This window comes from Thamnophis sirtalis, unplaced genomic scaffold (genome assembly GCF_051295495.1).
Source record: "Thamnophis sirtalis isolate CommonGarterSnake01/CBP01778 unplaced genomic scaffold, rThaSir2_p1.2 scaffold_1, whole genome shotgun sequence".
Taxonomy (NCBI): Eukaryota; Metazoa; Chordata; class Lepidosauria; order Squamata; family Natricidae; genus Thamnophis; species Thamnophis sirtalis.
In genome coordinates this window covers 131,143,206-131,163,869 of record NW_028261381.1, presented here as the reverse complement: position 1 = coordinate 131,163,869, position 20,664 = coordinate 131,143,206, and the positions used below count along the sequence as shown (strand labels likewise).

The window sequence follows — 20,664 nt, the reverse complement described above, 5'->3', positions numbered from 1 at the left end:
AGGGTAAAATTAGCCAAAGTTAATGCAGGATGTTAAGAGGAACAAAAGGGGTTTTGTAGAATGTTCAAAATAAAAGGAAAATATAACATCTACTTAATGAAAATAAATATATATTAATCCATTAATATGAAAAAGCAAACAACTCAGCTCACAACTCACTTCAGCCTGATCCAACAACAAATATATATCCATCAGGAAACTGAAGAGCCAGAAAAAGGGCAAGGTTGAAGCACCAGATTGATAGAAATATGGCTGAGGTATAACTTCAAATTAATTGAATTTTAATGTCAGCGATAAGATGAATTGCACCCTTATGTATTACCCTTGTGAAATCATGAAGAACTGAAGGCCAAGATGAGTGGAGGGCAGCAAATGTTCTCACTGTTTTCAAAAATAAAGTATAGGAAAATTCAGCAATCTATAGGCCATACTCTAGAAAGATGCAAGAGGATTTCATAGAGAGATTTGTTTTACCATCTTAGATACACTGCAATTCTTTTACACAGTAGAAGTCATAAACCAAAATTTTGGCAAACTACATTTTGCAGGATCCAATCTGGGTCAGTCACCAACCCAGATTAGATCCTGCAACATTATCTTGGGGCATGTATATTTGCTTTCATTCATGAACCACATTTTACTTCCTTTAGATAACTTTCTTAGTACTCTAATCTAGATATAATATACTTTAGCAAATCATTTGATAGAATACCTTTCTAATGAGCATGTCAGTTAAGTGTGGGCTAGATGAAATTATAATAAATGCATATAAAGCTTTATAATGCATATAAAGCTTTCCTAAAAATGGTATTTAGAATGGCTCATCAATGGCTTCTCATCTATTTGGGAAGAAGAATTGACAAGATGCTACAAGGATCAATCCTGAGTCCTTTGTAGTTTAGGATTTTTATTAATGACATGAATGAAGAGATGGAGGTAATGTTTATGGAATGAAATAAAATTGAGTGGGAGAAGTTAGATCCAGAGGTTATTTCATTTATACCTTTGGGCAGGATGGATGTAGCCTCCATTGAGGAATGGTTGTGTGTCTGTTGTTTCCTGGTTTTGCCATATTTTCTTCTTCATAATTTCTATCTTGTTTTTATGTTTTTGCTGAACCACCCAAAGTCATTGGGCTTGGGGTGATATACAAATGAATATATAATAAATAAGTTTTATCTAGGAGCTGCAAGCAACAGAATGGAATTTTACAGATACAAGTGCAAAGTTCTTTGATTGTATATATATCTCAAGGGAAGGATTTTCTTCAATGTTATTCAGCTTTGATCATATTTGACCTCAAGTACTGTGTCCACTTCTCGGAATCATACATTAAGAATGATTCTGAGAAATAGGTAAAGATATAAGCCATCCAATGATCATGCTTTTCTAGATACTGTGAAGAGAGACTGAAGAACCTTTTTTGAGATTCATGTCTGACATTGAGAAAAGATCACTGACATGGGAGTTATGGCAACATTCTTCAATTATTGCAGGGTTGTCACACAAAGGAAAGTGAAAACCAGCTCCTTTTGTTCGACCAGACAATGCCAGCTGGCGACTACTCAGGGGAGGGCCTTCTCTGTAGCTGCTCCAACCCTGTGGAATGACCTACCCCCAGAGATCCGGACCCTCCCCACTCTCTCGTCCTTCCGAAAGGCTACTAAAACCTGGTTATTCCGGCAGGCCTGGGGCTGTTGACCTCATGAATGAGGTCCAGCCCCGCCTAGATTGAGTGCATGACGTGTTTCTTTTTTAATCTGTTTCTCTTCCCTATTTTTAATTTTTATCCTTTTCAGAGTTGTATTCTGTAAGCTGCCTGGAGTCCTTCAGGATTGGGCGGCATATAAATTGATTAAATTTGAATTTGTTCCAGATTATGTGGCATGTTAACCCTTCCCACACCAATTAAAGAACAATTCTTGTCCCCCAAATTCCTTCAAATTTTCTTTTGGGAATTTTGGAGAAAATAAAGGCAGATGAGAAGCAAGAGAGGTGGGGAGGATTAGGGTAGCTCTTATGGACATAAAGTTCACAAGAGTTTCATTACTTAATCATGTTTGGATACAACTAATTTACAGATAAAGAGAAGCCATTAAGAACCCTCAAAATGGCATGTTTTATAATACTAAGTGAGTTTTCTTCAATCCTTAGTCAAAGAGGTTTTACATACAAGCTGAAGGACTTTCACTTTTTTTAAAATAAACAACAAAAAGATGATTATGACATTGGTTCTGGATGAACTAGGATTTGAAATAAGATTTTGAAATTAATAATTACAATTCTTTCTATGGGAAAATACTATTGCTTTTTCTTGGAAAAAATTGGATGGGACTTTGAAGGTTGGGAAAAAGAGGGGGGAAAAGAGATAAAGATTATAATTAAAAGAGAACACTTAAATTTAACGCCCATAAAGATTGGAACAAAATACTTTCATTACTGGACAATATGTATGACCAGTGGGCCCAGAATTTATTTTTAAGTGTCTGCCATTATAGAGAGAGACTATATTTAAAAGATGATATAGAAGAAGAAGAACAAGTTTTACTGGACAAGACTGATACTGTTTTGAAAGTGGATTTAAAAATCAGGTCACAAGAATGATAAGGGAAAAGATGCTATATGGGATATACAAACAAAACCAGTTGATGTCTTAATAATTAAAAAGTCTATACAAATAAACTAAAAATGTGACCTAGCTAACTTTCCCTTATTGGATTTACAAAAGAGGCTTGTTAAAGTTTTGAAGAATCTTGTGTGAAGAGACAAAGAGAAAAAAATGAAATCAAATTCTAGGATATTGTTAAAAGCGATTAAAGATCAATATTGTTAAAAATAAAAGGCAAGAATATAAATTATTTTATTTGATCAAGATTAAATTAGATGTGTTGTTATCTCTGGTAACCCCTAATGCATGTTTGCTGATCAGGACTGACCAATGAGCTTTTAAAGTTTTATTTATAGCTAAGAGACGAGATATGACAAGAAGATATCATTTATTGTATTTTAAAAGGTGATAAGTTATTAAAATTGTTTATACTTGTGATGAAGAGGGAAGATGTTTCTTTATACAGTACATTTATTTCTCTTTACTATATTCTTATCTCTTGTTTGTTTTCTGCTATTCTAGTTCTTCTTTTCTGCACTTTTTCTTTTTGTTTTCTTGGTTTTAATTTTAAATTTTGTGTGTGTGTGTGTGTGTGTGTGTGTGTGTGTGTGTGTGTGTGTGTGTTGGAAAAAAGTGTGTTGATGTTGATGTCATAATCTTAACATCATGTTAAAAAGGCTATCAGAACTAACTAACTATGGCGTTTAGGTTTGGGTAAACCCAGTCATATGAGCTGCTTGAGCACAATCCAGCCATAGAACTTGCACTCTACCAGGCAGTCAGATCATTTACATGTTGCTCTAGTCCAGTGAAAATAACTTGCAGGAAAACATCTACTATACTTCCATGGGAATGTTTAAAGGCTCCCTTGCTGAGAAAATCCACATTATGGATTATGATGGGTAGTTTCAATGCAAAGTATGTGTATTAGTTATGGAAACCCAGAATAACTTCACAATAATTTATCTACCAATATCATTATTTATACAGTATTTTATCTAGTTCTCTCCCTGTTTTCTGCTGGGAAGATAACTGTAAGTTCTGTAGGACAGACTGGCCCCACATTAGCTATCTGTTGAAAATGAAAAGTATCTTCCTTTCTATAATAATGATCCAATTTGTTGCTGCTGTTGTTCATACTTCTCTGCAAAACAAAACACTTGTCCTTGATAAAATGTGATACTTGATTCCATGTGCTTTGCAAAAGAGGAAGGGATTTATGTCATTCATATTAAGTTGCTTGTTTTGCAGCTATTTTATAGCCTAAAGGGTCAAGTCCTGGCCAGACACAAGGACTAAAATATTAATATATAAAAACTTTTAAAGTTTTATGCTTTAATCTCCCAGGTCGTTTTATTACATTTATTTAGTTGTAGATAGAATAAAATAGAATAGAATACAGCAGAGCAGAGCAGAATAGAATAACTGAGTTGGAAGGGACATTGGAGGTCTTCTAGTCCAACCCCCTGCTTAGGCAGGAAACCCTACATCACTTCAGACAAGTGGTTATCCAATATCTTCTTAACAATTTCCAGTGTTGGAGCATTCACAACTACTGGAGGCAAGTTGTTTGATTAATGGTTCTAGTCCCTTAGTTCTAGGGAAATTTCTCCTTAGTTCTCCTTATTCTACTTAGTTCTACTTCTATTTATTAAATCTATTTGCTGATGAGTGGCTAAATAAATAAATAATCATAAAATTATCATATGTACAGGGCGGGGCATAACCTTTTCCTAGGGGGTCACAGCAACACTTGTAATAACAACACAAATAATTCATACACCATTCGAAAGCCCATCAAAAACTGAGTTTATTGACACGATTTAATAGTCAGTATGACCACCATTAGCCCTTCGAACAGCATTCAAACGAGGTGGATAAGAACACAACAAATCTTCAAACAGTTCCGTTCGATTTTCCAGATTTTTCAACACAGTTTCCAAATTCATTCTCAAAGTTTCAACCGAATATCGATTTTGACCTTGCTCCTGAATCATCAGAGCTTCCACTTCATCCTTAATTATGGCCCCAATGTTCTCTGCCGGATTGAGATCTGGCGAATTTCCCGGCCAGACGTCATTGCCCCAAAATTCGACATTGTTTTCGCGAGCCTCTCGAAAGGCAATGCATTTTATTCTGTCAATGATCCTTTGTTCTTCCGAATCGAATTTTCCAGCCATTCTTAAAGCAAATTTAACATTTAATAGCTCATTCAATTCAGTTTTTTATGGGCTTTAAAATGAGGTGTCGTGGAAGTTGTAAACTGCTGTCGATCTTGCTGTGACCCCCTAGGAAAAGGTTATGCCCCGCCCTGTAGAAGCAACTCTTTTGCAATTGGTGGTAGTAACAGCAGTTAGAAATGGGAAATTCTGTTCTACCTTATTTACTTTTGTAAAAATGACTTTCATAGGGCAAAATAAATAATCTCACCTCTGTTGTAAAGAACTCAGATAATGAAAAGCTTGTTTAGAATCCAGTTTAGTTCTGAAATTTGGGTACAAAGAAAATAGTATTTCTTCTTTTCTCTCTCATAAGAAAGATAAGAAAAATGTAGCAAACTTTTACCCTCAGTTAGAGAGTAGTACTTTTTTTCTGTTTGGGAAAGGAGTTTGGTGGACTCCTGCCACTGATGCTAACATTTTAATTAAAAAATGTGCATAATTCATAAATTGTTCTCTGCAGCTCCTTCTTTAGTTCAGGCTGCATCATCAGTCATGGTTCTTTCTTTACTATGATTTTACATCAACAATAATGGTAGTGGCACAAATTCCTTTGATGTATAATAGTAAAAGCTATGAATCCTTGAATACCAGAAGAACCATAAGATTACAAGACTGTAATCTTATGGTGCTACAGGAGGAGGAGGAGGAGGAGGAGGAGGAGGAGGAGGAGGAGGAGGAGGAGGAGGAGGAGGAGGAGGAGGAGGAGGAGGAGGAATGTGTTCAGGAATTGAAGCCTGGCATTTCCTTATTAACTTCAGAATTTCTCTTTATTGAGTTATTGGATCAACTCATTATCTATCCTCTTTCCATTGTCACATTTGGAATCAAACGTGTCTCTACTTCCTGTGCTAACACATTAAACTGAGACTTATTTAACCATCTGCCTATCTAAGCATGCATAGCCATGCCTAATTGTGATGATGCAAAAATGCATGACAACATCAATGATGCAATTGCCATCCTATCATACTTGTATCACAACGTCCCACACAAAAACACAAGAGGTGAAATTTGTACCACAATATTGCAAAATGTGTTTTGTCACTTGCACTACCTTGCTCCTCTATAGGGTATCTGCACAAATATGCAAAAGCAATCCATTTTATCCTTCCTATCTGAAGTTTTTGAAATTACAAAATGAAACAAGAGTTATTCAATAAAGAAATATCAATCCACTAACTATTCTCGAATCATCTCTTGTGAAGCGAAAATAACACTGGAATCATAGGAAATATTATAGGTTTCATAATTATATGATGGACTATGGTAGCTCATTGAGGTCAAAAGTTCCCTCTAATATACAACAGAATCTTGGATTTTTGTATGACATTTACTATTTTCCAGATGATTTGAACAAATGAAGTCCACTATTAAAGACTTTTTTTTTTGGTTTAGGCTAATATTAATTTGATTTTAGCCAATATTCAGTATGTGATTGAAGTTGACCTCATTTGTAAGTATAAAGAGTCTCGTAGAAAGGAAAAAGAAAAACAACCCGAGGTGCATAGCTACCCTATGTTAACCTCTTGTCCTCTTTCAGCTGCAGCTGTTGAGATCTACACGTAGGAAGGGGATATTCTGCTACAAAAACTTTACAAAATCTTTTCAGTACTTTGTTAACAATGAAACAAATCTATTTTTTCATATACTTTGACACTAAGGGAGTTTCAGAACAATATGTAAATTTAGTGCATTTCTGGATTTGAATCTAATAAACTGTGAAGTACAGACTGTAGGAAACAATTAAACATAGCCTTTCATGAAAGGGATAACCACACAATTGTGCTTCATTAAACGACAGCTTGTGTTGGACAGAGATTTCGAATTGATTGGCTCATAGGACAAATAGCAGACTCTGCCATAGATTTCTGTTTGCTTTGCTGCTATAGCAACAGGTTGAGGGTTCTTTTTCTTCTTCTGTATTATCTGTGGTTTTTCAGTTAAACATATTCTTGGTGTATATAAAAAAGCTAAAGCAGAACTGGGGGCTAGAGGGTCAGATTTAGGTGTGATGGAATAACATTCTTAACATTTATTGCCAGGAAGGGAATCTTCTTGGGATAAGGTTTTTCTAGGGGTATATGGCAGTTTAGGTTTGCTCAAGTCACCATTTGCACCCAAAAGAACCTACCTTAACCTAAATATCTGTTTTAAAGACTTGCTTTCTGCATCTACCTTCTTAGGAAGGTAAATTGGTAAACTAATAGCGTGAGGATCCTGACTGCATGGTTATTGAATTTCCTATCATATCAAACCTCCTTATTTATTACATATTGTTACTTTTGGAATTGATCTTCTGTTCCCAGAAGACATTTTACTATTGTCTGTTTTTTAAAAAAATTCTGTTGTGGTCTTTTTAAAGTTTAATATTCTGTCATTTCTTTGAACTTCAATAGAAGAATGTGTCAACTGTTCATTATTTTACTAAGAGTATAAAACTTTACCTGAATAAACCACATTGGCACACAGAAGAAGCAAAACCAGCTCTGGGTTTCCCGTGAAAAAAGAAACATAGTAATTCCCCCTTTTCCCTACAAGCCATTCAGTCCAAAATGTCCACCAATCACTCCTGTTCATTTTGTAATGGGAAACAGCCAGCTACGCCGGGACATCTGCTCAGTGTGTCCTTGAGATGCCAGCAATGTCTCACTGTGCCATTCTCCCACCCTTGCATTCCATCCACCCCCTCCCTGTTATGGTCAAATTGTGAGGGAAGGAAAAATGTAGGTGAAAGTGCAAATTAGTCTTGACAGGATGCGTATTCTTAAAAATAGCATTTAATATAGTAGATTCAGTTTCCCAAAGAGTACTTCATAGCATGTGGGCATCTGTCTGCAACTCTTTAAAATAGCCACGTCTTTTCCCCAGATGGCACAGCTAACGAGGTGTTGTGCAGTCATAACAAATAAGTGATTAAAATTAAGTCATAATACAGACTGATGTGCAAAGATCACTCATAAGAAGACATAATGGTTGTTTTCATAGAGAAATGTATGATGCAAGCCATCATTTCAGGCAGCAGAAGCTTATAATAGTCTAATACATCATCTAACTCTTGATCATGACAGCTCTATATGTCCTGCCATATAAAGCGTTTTAAAAAGCTTATTAAGATGTTGTGTTTTTTTATTGTCTTTGTATGCTGTCTTGAATTACATGGATAATAAGGTGGTCTTACAAATCAAGCAGACAAATAAGTGTGTGTGCTCCCAAATCCTAATGGCATGAATGTAACACCGTGGGATATGCTACCTGTGGAAATGAGCCCATTATGAGTCAGAGGTTGGAATCACAATCTTACAAATATTCTAGAGCAGAACAAAAAATTAGATATTTAAATGTCCAGAACTATTTGAAGTCTGTTCATATAAACTGTTATGTGGAATTGTCTGCACTATAGATGTGTATGCATGATTGTGCCTGAAAGGATGAAGGAAAAGATTGATTGGAACATTCAGTTTTAATATTTTAATACTTTGAATAGCTACCAAATGGCTACCGCCCTGAGTCTCTCGAGAATGGGCGGCATACAAATCCTAATAAACATAAACATAAAAGTTTTCCTGGTAAAGAAAGAATTCCACCACTGAAAACCACTCACCTGCAAACAAATGAAATGAATGGCTCTATGTTATTATAACTCAGAATTAGCCCAGCTTTATAACAAGAAACAAGAGACTCCCTAGTTCCCCCCAAAAGGGGATATTTTGAGGATATGAAGTAGAATGCAATCTCACAATTATTATTAGGTATACCATTGCTCATTGTTGACTGTATAGTTGTCTTACTGGTTAGCCTTTCTTCTGAAATTGCAAATTCAATGCTTAGTCTGGACTTTAATTCATTCTGTCCCTGCAAAGCAGCAGCAGGTAATGAGGACAAAAGTTGTAGAGAGGAAACAGTGACCTGGCCTCTTGCCAATTCCGTTTCCTGGATTTCTGTGATGCGACCCCTGGTAACCCCATGAATTTTGTCCATCTCTGCACACACACAAAGGGAACGAACAGAAAAGAAAGGACATCAGAAAGATAAGAAAGCAATATTGGCTTCTGTTAATTTCCTGCAATTGTTTGCAGTTGCGTCCACAGTCAAAGCTTTATGATAAAGAATTGTTTATCTCCTTGACAGGAGTATCTGTCATTTAGTGATCTCAAAGAAAAAAGAAAGAAGGTCCTCTTTACTCCAGAGATGAAGGTCACTGTATGAATAGTGTTCTTGTTAAGGGAATGGCACCCACATTTTTTTTTTTTTTTTTTTGCTTTTCTTTGGAGTCTTGATGTCTGGCTTGAAAAAGATTTCAGTAACTACAAAAAGATTGTTGTGTTTGTGGAATCCCCAGGATCACCCGTTTCCAAAAAAGGGGACTATGGACTGCCCTCAAGTAGCATGGGTTGCTTCATGATCCCTTAATTGGGGTGCCATCAGGCTGTTATTCTGGTCAGAACAGGTGAAGAAAAACAGAGAGCTTATTTTCTGCCAGATTTACTTTCAGGTTGCCAGGGTGGTTTATTTTTGGTTCAGTTTTAATTCAGTGTTACTTGAATGGCCCTTCTTTAATTCTAGCTTGCTGTCTATAGATTGAATATAGTTGCTTTGTCTGCCTCTACCACAAGATTATCCATGACTGAGAAAACTGTCTAACTGTTTATTAACTCAAAAGATCTTGTGCAGGTAGTTTTATTCGCCATCTGCAATTTCTTCTTCATACTGAAGAATCGTGGGAGGAGGGGAAGGTGGGGGAATGGGATAGAAGGCACTTTCCAGACTGAAAGAACATGCTGTTATTTTGAGTAGTGAGACAGTCTTTGAAACTACTGAACTACCTTGGAGAAAATAGTGTTTTCATGCAACAAATAAGTTACAGCTGAGCCTTTTAGATAATTGTGTGTGTGAGAAATAGAAGAATAATATAGTGAGGCTCATGTGTCCAAGGTGTCCATTCATATGTCATGCCAAGCCATCAAAATCGTTCTTTTAGGCTTAGCATATTTTCTAATATACTTGAATGTAAGTCACAATTTATCCTTTAGAGTTATATATAAGCCCTCTGTAATTTATTCAACTACAATAAAACAAGCATGGATTACCGTATATACTCAAGTATAAGCCGAGTTTTTCAGCCCACTTTTTGGGCTGAAAAAAGCCGCCTCGGCTTATACTCGAGTCAGTGAAAAATTTGCCCGAAATGGAGGAGAAAAAGGGGCGGGGCCATGCCGCTGGGTGACGCTCGTGATTGGCCCGGCGCCCCTGTGAGTTTCCCCTCCCTCTGTGTCAGTTTGCCGCGCAGCGCGCACCGCACCATCCCCCCTCCTCACGTTCTAATGTAATGCAGGGCTGTCTTACGATTCCCCTTCCTCCCCCTCCTGCCGCTCTGCAACGATGTCCCACCTCCTCCTTGTTATGGCAAGCAGCCACATAGCGATGTCCCACCTCCTCTGGTACAGTGATCCAATGATAGGAATCACTGTGCCATGTGTCATAGGAGGCGGGACATCGCTCCCGCGGCTGCACGGGACATCATCATCACAGCGGGACATCAGCATCATGAGGTGAGTGAAGTATTTCATTGAATACACCGCTAGTTTACTGTTTTTCTTTGAAATAAATATTCAAAAACATTATTGGTATCTATTTTTATTTTTGAAATTTACCGGTAGCTGCTGCATTTCCCACCCTAGGCTTATACTCGAGTCAATAATTTTTCCAGTTTTTTGTGGTAAAATTAGGTGCCTTGGCTTATATTCGGGTCGGCCTATACTCAAGTATATATGGTAATATGATGCATGAACCCAGCCACTGTCTGTATTGTGTAACATGAAAGCCAAATGTATATTTTATATGCTTGCACATAAAAGACTCTGTCCTCAGTCTCTTGCATCTGTTAATTCTACTGGGAAGATCCTCTATTCCAGGCATCCCCAACCCCTGGGCCACAGCCAACTAGTGGACTGTGATCTGTTTGCAACTGGCCGCAGAAGCGGCAGCTGAACGTGCACGCAACCCCACTTGCATGAGCTGTAGATAACTGGGTGCACGCATGCTCCATTTGTGTTAGTGGAGGGTGCATGGGCCACCACTCGAACAAAGCTGGCCGCTCATGCGGAATCATCCTCTTTCCCCCTCCACCAAATTGCAAAGCCAGAAAAGTTGGGGAACCCTGCTCTATCCCACACATTGTAGAATAGTTTCCAATCACCTTATTTATGATATGACTCATTGCTGAATTGTTGTAAAATTAGGTCTATTGTTTTTAGAACTTATACTCTGCTTGAAAGTCAAGGTATGTTATAAACAAAGCACTCCAATATTTAATAAAGCTCATCTAACTAGTTTATTTCTATTACATGGAGTGTCTGTGTTTGTGTCTGTCTGTAAGAGGGAGAGGGGATATTTTAAAATATCCAAAAAGAAAAATAAGAATAGCAAAAACAAATGTCATTAAAACTTCTGTTTCACTCATGTATTAACAAAAAAAGAGACCACTTTGCTTAAAAACACAAGTTTATTTTTGAAGAGAAGAATAATTGATACATTTTAAATAAACAGCCAGATTGGAAAAATTGTGAGCAGTTGGCTTGGGTGCTACCTTACTCTGCTATACAGGTGCATAGCACATTATTTTTAAAATATTTCAAGGCTCCTTCTTTTATATCTTATGGTCAAATTAGTTTTGGATTTAAAAACGTCAAACTGAGGACACTTAAATGTGTTGACTTCCTTATAAGAAATATTATTATAATTTCATAGCCCAACCTTTAAGAAAAAGTTTATCAGCTGAAGATGCCAACATTTCTATAGTCTGGTCCTGCAACATTCCAGATACAAGTATACGGCTAAGAGGCATTAATCATCATTGTAGTAAAAATAACAAATTTAAATTCTTGTCATTTTGTCATCTGTTTATTCTCACAAGCTAGTTTGGTGAAGTGATTAAAGCACCGTTCCAAACCAGTAAAGTGTGAGATTTAATCGCATCTTATGCACAAAGCCAACTGGATGATTTGGGACCAGTCCTTCTCTTTCAGCCCTAGGAAGAAGGCAATGGTACCCCCCCTTTCAAAAATTACTTGTCCAGAAAATCAGCAAAAATCACGTCTAACTCAAAGGAATGCACCCAAAAAAGTTTTACTGTCAGAATTCTGTATTATATGACACACCTTTCTCATTCTTCATTTTGGAGCTGATAAAGTTTTTTCATGGAAAACTTTAACTGAGCAAGAAAATAATTGATATATGGCAACTGATGAAAATAGTACTTTGATGTTACCTCAAATTGATGTACTATCACTCAAGTCAACATCTTCTGTTATGAAGTAATCTTTAATTATCTTGTATCTCCTCTGCCCCTGGTGGATCTGTAGTATCCCTCTTTTTACTACTTGAATCCAAACTTTCTGTCTATTACTCCACTAACTAGAATATAACAGAGAGAAATAGGTTAATATATCTTCCTTTCACCTGTCAAAAGTGAAGAAAAATCTCATTCATTGTGCTTTCTTGGTAAGAGTTTAAAGTGAGTGCACTATGCTATTTATCAGAATTAGAACAAGAAGAGATATCATACAAAAAGGCTGCTTGCCTGAACTTGCTTTCGCTTGGAGGTTTTAATAAAAGGTGGATAGCATCTTCTGTATGCTATTCTTTTGTCCCTGTCATTCCATTCCTGGAAAATAACAGTTTCTAAAATAGTCTTCACAGTAATGAATTATTAAGGATCCCAGACACAAAAACAGCTGAGTAGCTTGAAGAGGCATGCGTAAAGTTTCCCACCCCCTTAATGTGTAGAAATGTTTCTGAAGGATGGCTATAGATTTAGTGTTCAACAGCATCTTAAAAGGCCACAACTTCTCATACTCTGAAGTAGACATATTCATTTAAGGATTATTTGTTATTATGGTTGTTAAGCAATTTCTGGCCTCAGAGGCAATTTGTCTCCGAATACCAATAACTTAGGAGCCAAAATGTTGAATCTCAGAGCCTTCAGGTTTTGGAGGAAGTATCCTGGAAGCATCTACTTTGTCAGTGTTGAAAATAGATGGCTTTTAGTCTGGTTTGATTTAGCAGGGCTCTCTTTGGGTTGTTGCTGTTCTTAAGATCTCTGATGTTTTTGGAATTGTTGTTTTACTCATAGTCATAATTTCTAAAATAGTACTGATCTTCTTAGGGCAGAACTAGATTACATGGGATTCTGATATTAATTCAAACATGATAAGGGGATATTTTGACAATGTCTTCTTAATTTCCTCAAGTCACAGTATGTTTTTAGGGAGCACTACTCCTCTACTTTTTATTCCTCCAGCCCAGGGGTGTCAAATTCAAGGCCCGGGGGCTGGATCCAGCCTGTGGGGCCACCCTAGAAACAGCAAATGACCGGCTAGTGGGGCCTCTGTGCGGCCCTCCTGAGCTCTGTTTTAGTCCTCTGCCAGTGAAAACGGAGTTTGGGGAGACTGCATGCAGCTTGCCTATACTCTGTTTTCGGCCGTGACAACCTCGCAACCCTCTGACAGTGAAAACAGCCCAGACAGGCCATGCACACTCCACTGAGCTCCGTTTTTGCTGGCAGAGAACTGCAAGAGGCCATCGCAGCAGAAAACGGAGCTCGACAAGTAACGTTGAGCTGGCCATGACCACCCAGGCCATGCCACCCCTGGCGCCCCAAGGTCAAACACAACCCTCAATGAATGAGTTTGACATCCCTTCTGTAGCCTATTCCTGGCCAAATAAATAACTGCACTGTAAGGAAATATATCAGTTATAGTATTGGAATCCAAGAGTCAAAACCTACAATGTCAGTTAACAAAACTTATATTTCTTCAAAATCCCCAGGTAAACATTTAAAATACTACAAATGATGGTTCAAATACCAACAACACAGTTATAATGCCAATAAAAATATCCCAAGCAAAGCAACAACAGTACTTATATGTGAGATATTTGTATAAGTGTATACTTCAACTATGAACTAGCCTAAAACCTACTAAAGTTTCTCTTACACAAACACACATATTTTCAAGATGTCATTTTGTGAATAATAAAGGAGAAGTCCTCTAGACACTGTTAAAATAATCTATTCTCTAGACAGCACAATGTGGATAAAAGGAAGCTTATTTCTTCCTCATCTTATGAATTATCATCAGTTCTGCTCTTCACCAACCTCTCCCTTTTTGAAACAGTTTGCTGCCCACGCAGCCTGCAATATCCTTCAAATTGTTTCGGTTGTATATTCTGCAGTTTATTACAATTATATTGAAGTTTTTGTGCATTTGAGAGAAACATTTGTTCCCAGGAATGAGATATTTTGCTTTCTATGTTTCAGTTAGTTCAAGGCCACCTATATAAGTATGAAGATGTTATACATGTTCATATGCATAAGTAGTTGAGTAAGTATCTATCTTTGAAAAGTAGAAATACCTTTACAAGAAATATTTCTTATTTCATTACATTATGGATTAGATTGTATCCAAAATAGAAAAATTATGAAAACTATTCGGAAAACATAAAGATACAGTAAATGTGCATTTGAATAGATGATCTAAGCTATTCTCTTTAGTAGAACAATAGTAAATGTTTACCTAGTATAGTATTGCCGTTATTGCCATTGTACAAAATAAATACAACTAAATTGGTTGCCTAGACGAGCAGTGTAATCATATAAGGAAAACATTTGCATTGGAAGTATAAAGGAAGGTCCTGGGCCCTGCAAAGGACAACTCTGGTGAGACTGCTAAATGTCATCCTCTGATTTCATAAATCAGGCCAACAAGATTTTTATTCTATAGATATCATTTCTCAGTATTTTCTAGGCTTTTTCTCTCTGGACAGGAATACTTGGTACAAGGTTGTCCGAGAATCTCCATAGACATCAGGAATTACGTTATCTTCATAACCTGTTCCATTTATGTTAGATTCAATTTTATTTTAAAACACAGAGCTACAAATCATTATGCTTAGTCATCGAAGAGCCTAACAGCACAATCTTATATACAACATTCAGGCAAGTTTGCATTTAATAGTGCTGCGTATATGCATTTGTGTGCATGTGTATCTTTCAGTCAGTGACAACTGACTTGGAAAAGTCTCTGCACTTTTCTTGTCAATACTTCACATTGATTTGCCATTGCCTGCTTCCTAAGGCTGAGACAGAGTGACTGGCCCCAGGTCATACAGCTGGCTTCATTCCTTAGGCAAAACTAGAACTCACAGTCTCCCTGATTCTAGCCTGATGCCTTAACCACTATACCGAACTCACTCTTAGTAATGCTTACTTCTTAGTATGTAGACAGAAGATTAAAGATGATATAAAATCAAATGTAAACTTTTAATTTAGAGTCTCAGGGATTATTTGATTATCACCTGTTATGTTGGTGTTGACTCTTTAACAACCATGTAGATAGGTTTTCTCCATGAAGAATATTTTCATGGTGTAAAATGAGCTATCAGTTCACAAGCACTTGAAAAATTGCAGTTTCAGAAATATTGAGAATGTTACTGAATATTATGTAGCATTGTATGTCAACAAAAAAGTACTTATAAGGCAACCTGCATGTGTTTTCAAATTCTGATTTCTTTGATAATTGGTCAGAGGTTCGTCAGTGAGAAGAAATACCTGAAACATAGATTGAGCAAGATCGCTCCCTTTCCCACAGCAAATAGTGGTGAAAGCTGAGTGTATTCTAAATCAGTGAGAATTCTTAATTCAAAAAGAAATTGTAATGAGGCCCATCATTGCCTGGTATGGGTACATTATTAACTGTTAGATTCAGTTCTATGAGTGCAGTTGAGAATTTCAGGAAGCTGAAAATTAATTTTGTTTCTGATAGAGCAAGTTAATGAAAATAGCAAAAGAAGATAAACAATTATCCAAACTATCTACTTTACATGTGTCAAACTTGTCGCATCAAGTCATGTTTTGTGATGTTTTTCCTATTCACGGAGCTGGGGTGGGCGTGGCCTGCATGTGATGCAGGCCGCCAGTTTGACACTTTTCATCTACTTAGTCTTACGCATAAGCTGTAGTCAGATGTTTATATACACTCTCCTCATTTAATGACTACATTCCATTCCAATATTTTGGTCACTAAGCCAAATGGTTATGAGGTGATCATGTGACTGAGAAAGACATTACAAACATCATTGGTTGCTGTGCTCACATTCAGATTTAGAATTTAGAATTTTAGAATTTTATTAACATTTATAGGCCGCCCTTTTCCCTGAGGGGACTCAGGGCGGCTCACATAAAATCAGGAGGGGGAATACAAACAATGACATAGACACATATAAGTAAAATAATGAGCAACATTCATTCATCATTCGGGAGGGGCGGCTATCTTTGTCCACAGGCCTGACGGGCTAGCCAGATCTTAAGGGCTATGCGGAAGGCCTGGACGGTGATGAGAGTACGAATCTCCACGGGATAATGTGCCTCACTCATTTTCTCCCCCTTTTTTATTTTATTCCTTTGCAGGGTAGAGATTGCTTAAAGAAGTGATCTCTTCCCAAACAGCTTTTCTCTACAGGGTAGAACAAACTCAACTCTGTGACCTTAATTGCTTGACTAGAAGCCTCCTGCTGGCTGCACAACTGCCTGAAACTTACCAGAAACTTAATCAGTTTCACACTGAAGTCTTTTGTTGTCAAGTGCAAGAAATTTGGTGGGGAATGTCCACATCGGTCAGAAAATTGTTGTTTTTAAATCACTAAATGAGGTAGTTACTAAACAAGGAGTGGCTGTATTTCTTTTATGTGGATTTAAATAGCTGATAACACTCTAAAGTAGAAAACAGACTGGTTGAGGTTTTCCAATCATAACATAGAAGGAAATGGGTACACATGTAACCAAAATGCACAGATTTCTAGAAATCTAAGAGTCTCTGTTAATGTTCACACAAAATGATGGGACAATAGAGAAAATTGGAGCCTTGTGCTGGTCTGAAAAACTTCTACTTACAAAAAACTTGAAGATAGAGCCATTATATAAAAACTCTACTTAGCATTCTTTTATATCCTTGGGCACATTCCTATGCAACACCTCTAGGGAATTATCACATAGAGGTCTTTAAAGAGATTAACATAGAAATAGAGCAGTGACGTACAGTGAGGTTTATGGCTGGTGAGGCACTGACACAATTTTTTTTAGACCTGTGGACTTCAACTCTCAGAATTCCACAACTAGGCATGCTCAGTTCTGATTTAAAGCAACAGCATTTGTTTTTTCTCCTTTGCGAAATAAGTTTCCTTCTTTCTTTTTCTTTTTCAATTCCCCTCCTTCCTCCCTCTCAAACACACATGCACACACACATACACACACACACACACACAATCACACACACACACACACACAAGTTGGATTGGACTATCCTACCCCTTCCCTCTCTCACTCAAACAAACACTCTCTCTCAAACAAGCATGCACACACACACACACACGCGCGCGCACACACACACACACGAAGTTGGATTGGAGGGAGTCAGGGAGACCATAAAAGGAGGCAGGAAGCCAGTCAAAGAGCCATACTGGAGCATACACACTTTCCCCCAGCCCCGGAAGGATCCAGCCCAACTTCACTGATTACAGGTTTGAAAAGACAACGTGGCTCTGCCTGCAATCCAACTACACTTGGGGAGGGAGAGCATTTCCCTCCAGCCTTTGCCCAAAGCCCCGCAACAGGAGGATGAAGTTTGAATTCCTCCCCCTCCCTCCAACCCACACGTACCTTTTCCAGCTGTTTCAGAGAGGATTTCAACTCTGCTCTTGCCTGTCATCATGAAAAGAAAAAAAATTAAAAGGAAAAAGGCGAGAGCTGAGGTTAGGCTGAGGTAGTTGCTGCCTCACCGTGAATGACTGCTTAACTGTTTAAAAAAAGTGTCTAAAAAGTGCTCTCTATAGGAGGAGGCAGGAGAACAACGTGCCTCGCCTACATTAGGAATTTTTAGGCTTTTAACCCTTGCTTAACTCTGCTCGAGTGATCATAAAACACCTAAAGTCAGACTAGATGAGGCACGTCATTCTCCTGCCTCCTCCTGTAGAGGGCGCTTTTTTAGAGGCTTTTTTTAAACAGTTAAGCACTAAGCAGAGTCATCCACGGTGACTCTGGCAGCAACTACCTCAGCCTGGCCTCAGCTCTTGCCTTTTTCCTTTTACATTTTTTTCTTTTCATGATGACAGTGGTGAGGCTCTGCCTCCCCTGACTGCACATCACTGAAATAGAGACATACCTTCACAGATATATACTGCCATATTTTGATAGCATATATAACAGTGATGGCCAACCTTTTTTGGCTGCCATGCCAAAAGCGAGGGAAGCACAGGAGGGGGTTATGCACAAGCATGCCACACCCATAATGCTGTGCGCGCAAACCTCCCTGCTTTTGCTGTGGTTTTTTTCCCTTCTCCAGGCTCCATAGGCTTTCTAGGACCCTGGGAAGGGCGAAAACAGCCTCCTCTGCCTCCCCCCCCCCCGATGCTCTCTGGAGGCCTCAGGAGCTTCCCAGAAGCCTCCAGAGGGCAAAAAACAGACCTACAGGGAACCTGAAAGTTCGGGAATGGTGATTTCAGGTTTCTCCATAGGGTCGTTTTTCGCCCTCCGGAGCCTTCAGGGAAGCCTCCTGAAGGCTCCGGAGGGTAAAACATGGTCCCATGAGCAAACTGAAAATCCATTCCTGAACTTCCGGTTTTCCCGTAAGGCCAGTTTTTCACACTCCGGTGAAAAACAGACTCAAAAGAAGGCCAAAGTTAGCTGGCCAGCACACACATGTGTGCAGGCCAGCTGACAAGGTAATGCCTTGCGTGCGCTAACAAATGGCTCTGTGTGCCATCTGTGGCACATGTGCCATAGCTTCGCCATCACGTACATATAACATGGTAGGCTTTGTAATGGGCTGGTTATTATACATGGCAATATAATGATCTTTTCTCTGGCAAAAAAAATGTTCATGCAGTAAATATTCTGAATTTTAATATTAAAGTTAGGTTAAGTAATATTAACAATCAATATTAAACTATTTTAATCTGAAAACCAATATTTTTTATAATACAGTTTAGTTTTATGGCACCATCTTATGGTCACTATTAAATCATTTTTATTTAACAAAAGTCATGGTTCTATAGTTCTATTGAAGATTGACCACTTGGTTCAAAATTCTCATGCAGCTACTATATAGTTATTCTTTGCTAAGTTGCTGTTTATTTTATATATAATTATTTTCTGACTACCCTTCAGAGAATGGTAGATATTCAATATTCTAGCTACACTGTTGATCAATAATCCAGTTCTTAAACTGAGATTAATGCAGTAAAGAATTTACTGTCATTTACTATGGAAAATCCAGTGTTAAAATCTTTTAGGAACTACTGAGATAAGGATAAAAATTGTTCGCCTAATGGTACCATGAATGGTATATTTGAGAGACTACAAATATACTGTGTATTTACTACTGTGTATTTAGTCTAATTTAGAACATAGAATAACAGAATTGGAAGGGTCCTTGGAGGTCTTCTACTCCAACCTCCTGCTGAAGTAGAAGCCCCTATATCAGTGCTGGCCAACCTTTTTGGCTCCCCTGCCAAAAGAGGGGGGAGCTTATGGGGATCATGCGTGGGTGTGCCAACCCATCATGCTATGTGCACAACACCAGTGTGCGTATCACCAAAGCCCCTCTTGCTTTTGGACCTGTTTTTTTCACTCTCTCCAGGCTCCAGAGACTTTCTAGGAGCCTGGGGAGGGTGAAAACAGCCTCCCTCAGGCCCCCTCTATAGGCCTCAGGAGCTTCCCTGAAGCCTCCAGAGGGCGAAAAACTGACCTACAGGGAAACCGGAAGTTTGGGAATGGTGACCTCCGGAGCCTCCTGAAGGCCACTGAAGGCTCCAGAGGGCGAAAAATGGCCTCAAAAGAAGTCAGCTGGCCAGAGTGCACCCTGTACCGTTTCAGATAGATAGGTTCGCCATCATGGCCCTATAACATTTCAGACAGATAGCTGTCCAATCTCTTCTTAAAAGCCTCCAGTGATGAAGCACCATAATTTCTGAAGGCAAGCCATTCCACTGGTTTTGTAGGATCAGTTCTTAGTTTTGAGATTTGAGGATACGCTGAAGGCAAATGCTCATACCTGTTCAGTCTTTCACATGGTTTCATGATTTCAGTCAAGTATTTACATACAATAAAATGCTTTACTACTTTATGCTCTACAATTTGTTGAAGTTAATGAATAAACTTCACTCTAGTTGTATATATTCTGTGGTGATAAGATCTAACCCGGCTGTCAAACTCCCAGCCCACGGGCCAGATGTGTTACTCGCTGGCCACCCCCACCCCCAGTTTAGCAAAGGGGGGGAGTCCCAATGCGTCATGTGACACCGCCATGGCAATGTGAGTTTGGCACTCCTGATGTAACTATTACGTCTACAGGAATTGTTATTTTGGTATACCTTTATATATCAAAATATGTGCATCTATCTCTTTAACAGAAGCATATGGAAAAGTAGAATTTGTCTAGGAATATAAAAAAAATGTTACCTGCAGTAAGGCAGAGGATCTATTTAATACATCATCGTGTTTCTCGTATTCTTCTTCTGTAGGAAACACACAAGTAGAACAGAATAGTTTTCTGCTATTGTTCCTCAGCAATCAATGCTTCTGTTCCTGGATATAGCCTTGAGCTCTTAAAGAAAGGCGAGATGTAAGTGGAAAAGAACAGTAACATGTAAGAGGATGTTTCCCACTGCAGGCAGAAGATTTTGCACTTATAGTGAAGGGAAAAATTCTACACCACTTCTCTACAACAGGATTCTAGTAGCATCTTTTCTGACTAAAAAAAAGCTTATCAAAAGGTATATGTT

The 20,664-nt window shown here is 38.2% G+C and overlaps 1 protein-coding gene across 1 annotated transcript in view; it reads left to right on the top strand.

Moving 5' to 3' along the window:
- The window catches only part of STON2 (stonin 2), an 89,913-nt gene that overhangs the window by 49,072 nt on the left and 20,177 nt on the right, over window positions 1-20,664 (top strand). The window lies entirely within an intron of this gene.